The sequence below is a fragment of the Lonchura striata genome, chromosome 4 (genome assembly GCF_050655825.1).
Source record: "Lonchura striata isolate lonStrDom1 chromosome 4, ASM5065582v1, whole genome shotgun sequence".
NCBI classification, from domain to species: Eukaryota; Metazoa; Chordata; class Aves; order Passeriformes; family Estrildidae; genus Lonchura; species Lonchura striata.
This window is the reverse complement of record NC_140706.1, coordinates 64,418,132-64,426,283: the sequence shown is the minus strand read 5'-3', so window position 1 is coordinate 64,426,283 and position 8,152 is coordinate 64,418,132. Positions and strand designations below refer to the sequence as shown.

Below are 8,152 nucleotides of genomic sequence, written 5' to 3'. Positions count from 1 at the left end.
GAGCCAGCAGCGCCCCTGCTGGCCGTGCCTGGAACTGCACCCGGGGAAAGGGCCCGGCAGCGCAGAGAGGCTGCGCTGGGTTTGTGCTGCTGCGCCCACGGGGCTGCGTCTCTGCCTGCTTTTATAAATCTGTTCTAGTAAATAACTTTTCCCATATCTTTCCCTGAAAGGCCCATAATTTCAAAGTTATAATAACTGGGAGGCAAAAGGGTCAAATTTTCCATTCCAAGGGACATTCCCGCCTTCCTTGGAAAACATCTGTCTTTCAAACCAAGACATCAATAAAACATCACTTTTTCAACTAATAACAGCACATTTCCTTGGTGTCTTATGACTGTAAAAATCTTTGCAAGTTCAGTTACCTTGCCACCCTTTCCTCGCATTTGAAGCCTTGCTAATACTCTGCTTTTTTGATTATAGTCTTCTTCACTCTCTTGCCTACAAAGAAACATATAGAAGCACAGAAAAATTTGGATCAGAAGGGATTGTCTCATTCCAATCCCCCTGCCAGGGGCAGGGAGACCTTCCCCTAGACCAGGTTGCTGAAAGCCCCATCCAATCTGGCCTTGCCTAAAAATCAAAACACAGTATTATTAAAATGATGAAGAAGGCAAAATAAGCATGCCCTGTGTTTACACAGGTTTTATTTACATATTCCATCACTCATATTTTTTGTAATTCAGATGGCCAGCTTTCTGGGAAAGACAACTTGTCATCAGGGGTAATCTGGGGAATGTGATGCCAATCTTCAATTAAGTTTCCCAAAACAGAGCCTAGGACCCAGACATAGCTCTGTTTTCACAGTATTCAGGTGCTAGCATACAATCACTTTAACACATCGTAACTACATGTAGGTACAAGTAAGGCAGGAGTCCGAATTTATTTTCTGCTAGATGAACCCTACAAGTCTGTTTATTTTGTGACTGTAGGATATTTGCTGCTGACATGAGAAGGCAGAAGGAACAAATGTCCAAAAGTGGGACTTCCACTACTGACAGCTGTGCAGATTGCTACTAGATGAAAGAGAACTGAAACCAAGGAACTTGTCTTGTAGTTAAGAATGATGTTGTGAATTTGTGCTAGAGAAGACGACAACAAGTCTGACTGAAAATGTGAAGAGTGGATAATCTAATTATTACATAAATATTCTGAAAGACGTAATTATTTAAGTCATTTTCAGTGCCAGTATGTTCTAGCTCTCTGCATGTCCACTTCTCCTGCGTCTTTTTTTCACTTGATTTGACTAAATATTTTCTCATTCTGGTATCATTGAAGATGCAAGCTGTGCATCCCAAGGATGGACATATTCACATTGTACTAGAAACATTCAGTATATGGCACAGGTGCCAAGAGCACAGAACCACAGTACACAGCACTGGCAGGTCCTACAGACATTCCGTTTATGTGACTATATTAAAAAAAAACAGTCATCACCATACTCATTTTAAAATGAAAGCCACATCCAGTGCAATCTAGACATAGTGAAATTAATGAATCAGAGCCCGAATGTCTCAAAGAGGACATCATTACCTGTTTCATTAATTACAATTTTTAAATTAACACTGACAAAAAATACACATAGCTAACAATTACAAGATGCACACAAAGTGAAAAATATATTCACATCAATGCAAGCAGAGATTGTGCAGTGAAAAGTAACTCAAACTCAGTTGCTTTATCTGAAGGGAGCAACATCATCCTGACATTTGGGCAGTTGTCACTTTGAGATTTCTCAAAAGACTTAAGCCAAGAAATCTTGAATAATTTTTCACATGCTCCATAATTCTATCTACAAACAAGGGCTGCATATGTTAGAATTCAGGTAGGGTGTACAGAGACTTACAATCAAATTTTTTAAATACAATTCTGGTTTTTTAAGAAAAAAAAGTTGGGATGGATCACCCAGAACAATGAGAAACAGATGTTCTTTCCAAATAAAACCCCACTTCAAGCTGATTATGGCCATCATGTGGAAAATCACACATTTTTAGCAGGTGAAAGACGCAAATGTATGCGTTTTTGTTGACTGCAATTTTAGCCTTGGCCCAAACTGTCCTTTTCCTTACCCAGGAGTGCACTTATTGCATCCTGGGTTGCATATCTCAATAAAATACAATTTTTAAGAGACAGCACATTTCTTTACCTTTAGGGAATGCCTGGGAAGACTTTTCATTAAAATGCTAATAAAACCAATAAAGTTTAACACCAAATTCCCCCCACTTGAGCTTGACAGCACATGCTTTGGTCTAATTCTGATCAGAATAGTGTCTATTTTATCATTAAAGTTTTATTCTGATGTATTTATTATTGAGGAGCCTATGCATTATATTCAAGAATGAACTGAAAAGAACTTTGAAGCATGAAACAAAGCCCATCTATGCAAGGGAGTGAAATGCTTTAGGAATTAAGAGATGAGGCCTGTTGCATTTTTAAGTGGTTTGTCACCACAATATACCAGTACTTTGTTGTTCTTGGAGGTACTCCCAGCACTTACCCCTTTGGTCCACTTTATTTGCAGTATTCATTAAACAACAAAGCATTAGCATGCACCCTTAGCATGCACATTCATGATTTCCTAGACCAGCTCTCGATTAATCTACATAGTAATGCAAGAGGACAATTCAGTAACACAAACAAGCCCTTGTGTCATACTAAGATACATGTTCTCTGGCTTTTCCCAGTGTGTAGGAGGGTGCAGATTCTCTACAGAGCTACTGCTACCCAAAAAACAGAGCCAGAACACGTTCAGCCTCTGTCATATTTGTCAGTCAATAAGAAGCAAGGATTAAAGAAATGCTTAACTCAAAACCTGTCTTTTTCAAATTAGATGTAGATCAGCAGTGCCCAGTGCTTCTTTTACTTCACTACTGCAGCAGCTCAAAGATATAATCTGTGGACCAGCCATGCAGAGCTAAAGAACATGATGTGATTTAAAGACAATTCAATGCTCCAATGCATTTTCCCTCAGCTCCACTCATTCTTTAGGAGCATTGGCTTATACCCTCTCAATAACAAAACACCTGGAGAAGCTCCAATCCATCCACTTGCATGCACACAGTCCCATGATTTTCTCATGGAAATCCTCTCTCCTTTTCCTCTGGTCTTCTTCCTTTATCCATTTGGATTACAACCTCCCAGGGACAGAGCCCAAACTCTCGACCTGTGCAGTCCCCTCTAGTAAGGAGGCAGAATATACAGTAAAGAACAAAAAAGGAATATACCACACACACACTTTTCATTTTGCATAGGAAAAGGAATCTCCATTCTCCTGTGACACCTGCCCTTATTTGAGAAATTTCTTTTCTTCTGGTTCTCATTATGATTTTAATGAAGCAAGGAAAGCTTATTTAAAATAATTCTGCTACAAATGATCTGACTTAAAGAAAAAAAAAAAAGAGAATGCATTACTAAAAGTGAGATTCCTAGCCAACTCTCTAAGAGCATGTTCTTCCAGAATCCATGGGGAGGACAGTATCAGGGAGGCAGATCTCTGCTTCCAGGAGAATACCAAAGAGGAGCTGACAGGGGCACCTTGCTTCTGCTATGCTGGAGGAAGAGGAAGGCAGCTCTGCATGGTGACACCCCAAAGAGTGAAAGGCTGGTGCTGGAGAGGATGGAATAAGGAGAAGAGAGTAACTAACCCCACATGGCTTCTACTGCCAGCCCCACACAGGGTCTCTGGCCTTCCTGCCATCTCCTGTCCTGGTCACTGATTCTTATCAGTTCTCATGCTCTCCTCTGCCTTCTTCATCAAAAAGCAATTGCATGGCACATCTCTCCTTTCGTTTATTAGTCCAGCCACTAACAGAAGGATTCACAGACAAAGAGCAGTAGCACCACAGGCTCTGGGTGCTGAGGTATATGGACTGGCCACATGACAGACAGGCTATGCTCCAGAGCCCATGATAGCTTCCCAGGCTGAGAGAGAACAAATTTTGGCTTTTCCACTGATGCTGGAAAAACAGAGCATGTTCCCAAAGCACTGAAAGCTAGGCCTGCAAGAGAAGTGTACACCTGCTCTCCCTTACTTCAGAAAATTACCTTTGCATTTCAAACAAAGATCTCAAAAATTAAATTGTTAAATACAATGAAAAGAACCAAATAACTTCCCATCTCAGTTACTGCACAAACATTCCTTCGAATTTCTTAGAGCTATGTGAAAGGAAAATAAGCACAAAAATAATTTGAATAACGCCTGCGTCTAGGGGTTACTATGTAAATAGCACATACTCCAGCACTTTTGAATCACAAAGTTCATTCAGGTAAAAAGTCTCCAGAACAGTGTTAACACCTCAGGATGACTCTATTTGTTTTTAGCCTTCCACAAGCACTCAAGGTCAAAACACTGACACCATAAGCCAAAATCAACCCAGGGGCTGCCTGGTTTACAGAAGCTTCAAGGTATTCTGAACTGTGCTTTTACCAAAGAACCCAAATCCCTTTAATAGCTTAACAAAATCTCAGCTTGTGGAGGCCTGTGACCCTACTGGGGAGAGGGAAATGGTGATCCTCTGGAGAGATGCACCTTAGGCTCCAGGCATTCCTCACAGCTCAGGGTGAGGAAAGAAGTTTCCCCTGTGGTGCTCTGCAGGACTATGTTAATTTGACCCAGTTCTGGCCTTCCCTACTCCTTTTACCCTTATATGTTCATGTCCTAGCGAGTTCTCCACTCCCTGTAATCCCACTGTGTGTAACTCTGCCCATCCACCCTGGCATTCCCTACTGGTCCCTTCCCTGTGTACCGCCCAAGCCCTCAGCCCACTGGATCTCTGGTGGTCTCCTCCACCCCCTCTTTCCCTGTGTTCATACCCTGGACCCTCTTTTGTCTTTGGCCCCTGGACCTCTTCAGCATGGCCTGAAATAAAGCACGTTGGATCTCCACGCCCGGACCCTCACGTGTCTTTACTGCCGAGCTGCTGCGTGTGCATGTGTGTGCCTGTCTGTCTGTCTGTGTGTCTGTGCTGCTGCTCTCCTGGCTCCTATCCCTTGGCACAAGACACTCTTGGGGAACACTGCGTCCACCAGCGCCGCAGACCGCAACATCAGCTGGCACTGACTAGACATAATCTTACAAGGGTCTTTTGTCTCTGCCTGAAATTTTCGGGTATATAGCACTCTTTGCTGTGATAATTGGTTTGGCTGTCCATTCCATCCATCAGGTGATAGAAAATATCCATCAGACTAAATGCAGTGTGAGAGAATTCTCTTTAGCCAATTAGTGGGTAATGAGAACATTAGCCACAGGATCTTCTGCAGAGGGCACCTTAGCAATTGCAGTGAAGCCCACAAAGATGACAGTTCTATCTGTATGATTAATAGCGAGTGTATGACACTATATGAATTCTACACAGTTGTGTAAAATTAGGGAGGAATGATCCACTTTATGCTGTTAAATATTTTAAGAACCACAGATGATTTTATATTAGATTCTAATACATACACTTATTTTGTATCTTGAAATTCTCTCCTTAACCAAGGATAGTTTTTAAAGCATTTGGAGTTCTCCAAACAAGAGGAAGTATATAAATTCTAGCAATCACGAACAGCAGAATTATAAGATTCTCCCTTGTACAGTGTAGTTTTGAATATCAGGAAGGCAAAACTAAGTCAGCCTGTTTCTCCACATTAACCTCAAGTATATTTTTCTGACTCTACAGAAAGTAGCTTAACTTCCAGCCTGGCAGGTCAGAAACAACCACCTGTGTAACATGAAAAGCAAGGGAAAATCAGTATTTGTTGTTACTCGTAAGATTTTTAGTACAGAGTGTGTTTTCTGTATGAACACGTGCACATGTTCAAAGGTACACCCAGACCTCAATGGGCTCACGCCCCAAAGTCCCTCAATGGCAACATAAAGCAAAGGGATAACTCCATACCCACAGCTGAGCTGTGCACCAGTGAGGGGGGATTTGAGGATCACCACACCCAGAACTGTGCCACCAGCCACAAGCACTCGTGAGCTGTCCCTAAAACACTGTGAGGGCACTGCCACCTGCCAGCAACCTGAACTGACCTACCGAACCATCTGATAGGGAGGCTGAAACCCCACATCTCTACTACTGGACAGTGCAGCACAAAGAGAAAAAACTATACTGGCACGTGAATAGATTCAGTTACACCAGTGAGCAATCTTTAAATGGGTACGCTGCAAGGCTGTAGTCCAGATTAGCCTAATTGGATTTAATTGCCAAAAGAAATAAACAATTTGGGTTTACTGTTGTGCCAGAAGGGTGCTTGTAAGAGAAGTCTATAATGGTGCAGCTACTGATACATCAATTTATTTATGCTGCAAGACTGCCTAACACAGACAAAGCCTGAGTGAGATGTGTGGGGGCAGAAAAAGAGGGGAAAGGCAGAGGAGATTAGTGAATGGTGCAGTTAAGGGAAGTGACAGAGCAATCAATAATCTCCAGGTTCAGAGGATAAATTGAACTGACAAAAGTCAGCCTTAGTTTGCATACAGAAATTTAATTTGTATAAATCCTCTGTGGAGAAGGAAGGAATAACATAACAACTAGGATAATTTGAACATATTTTTCTTCTTTAACTGCTCTTCCAAAGTGTCATTTCTTCCTCAGTCCAGGCCTTCCTCTTACTGGAGCTTTGTTAAGCTTGAAACACATGGCAAATTTCAGATGGAACATATTAAAAAGTGCTTAGATACCTTGGCAATAAGCACACTGGAACACCACTCAATGCAACAGTTGAGATAGACAAATGGATTTGCATGCAGTGAATTTTGTACAAGAGAATTTTAAAAATCTGCGGAAGGTGACAGGTTCCAGGTGCCCGCCCTGCAGCAGCTCATGCAGCACCATCCAGGCAGGGGCAGCAAGGACCACAGCAGGAACAGCCAGAGGAGGAACAGTGCTGCAAACAGACCAGCTGAACTCAGCTGCACAAGGGAAAGTGACCCCTTATGGAACAGGACTCTTCCAGCCTTGACTACAGGCACAGGTACCTGTTACACCCTTCACAATCTGCTGAGACTTTGCATGAAGGAGGAAAGATGATTCTGAGAGCAGAGACACAAATGAGACTTCATAGTGAGTTGTTTCGTTTTCTTGAAACTTATGGATCAGAATATTTTTTTATCCAGAAAAATTCTATGCTTTTATGCATTTTTTTTTCTTAATGTAAGGACAGTTAATCTAGTAATAATGCAAAGGGAGTTCAAAACCGAAAATTACATTCAATTGATTGCAGATTGACAATGTGTCATCTGTTAATTAAAAGTGACAACTGTAACATTATATTTCATTGTACAATGCAAAATTATTGACTGTGGCAAGCTGTTCCAAGTTCTATCACTCTTTTACAGTTGTCAGCTGGGCCAAGGAGGAAAGCACAGGATTAACTCTACAAAGCACTAAACAAGATTGCCACATACAGCTGGGCTCTGTTGGCTTGAATGGTATTGTGACTGTGCTCAGTGGCACAGTGGCAGCTGTGACATGTCATAGCAAGTGACATGAGTGACTTACATGGTACCTGACTATAAAAGCAGAGCAAACTTTTGTTTCAAGGAATGACCAGTGAAGCACTGCTGACCCTATGTTAAAATATTGCTTCACTTGGATTCATTCCAATTTCAGGCTGTTCTTCCCTAGCAACAGAACCATCTTTGTCTCCAAATCCTTGCCTGGGCATTGACATCTTCCCCAAACCCCACCCTGCCCTCAGTTCTCCACGACAGGAGGAGACACAGCAGCAGAGCCACTGGAGCAGCACAGGGAAAGCGCAGCTCTCCTTCAGTGCAAACTGTGATTTATTGCATTCCCTGCAATATCTGGGTTACATTGTACAGCCTCATATACTGTGGACTTCACTGCTCATCATCTTCTGGTGGCAACTAGAGTAGACAGACATCTGTGCTGATGCTTTTAGATTATCAGAGGAAATCCTTCACTGCTACTGCTCAGAGGCATGAATAAAGTGTTAACAACCATGTGGCTTAAGTGGATCAATTGTCATTTATGAGTAATTTTTTTCTAAAAAATCTGATTTCTTTAATGGAGTATTTGAGTTTCACAAATTTACCCAGCTCATCAGGTCCAACCACCAGTTCTGAGAGGCATTTCATCCCATCAGCTACGGTCTCTCCATGGATAACTTTTATCTGCCCACCATTTGCCTTGAGGTTTGCAGTTGG

At 42.0% G+C, this 8,152-nt stretch overlaps 1 protein-coding gene across 5 annotated transcripts in view; it reads right to left on the bottom strand.

The window, feature by feature from the left end:
• Window positions 1–8,152, bottom strand: part of MAML3 (mastermind like transcriptional coactivator 3) — a 243,629-nt gene that overhangs the window by 162,102 nt on the left and 73,375 nt on the right. The gene's annotated exons all lie outside the window — the stretch shown is intronic.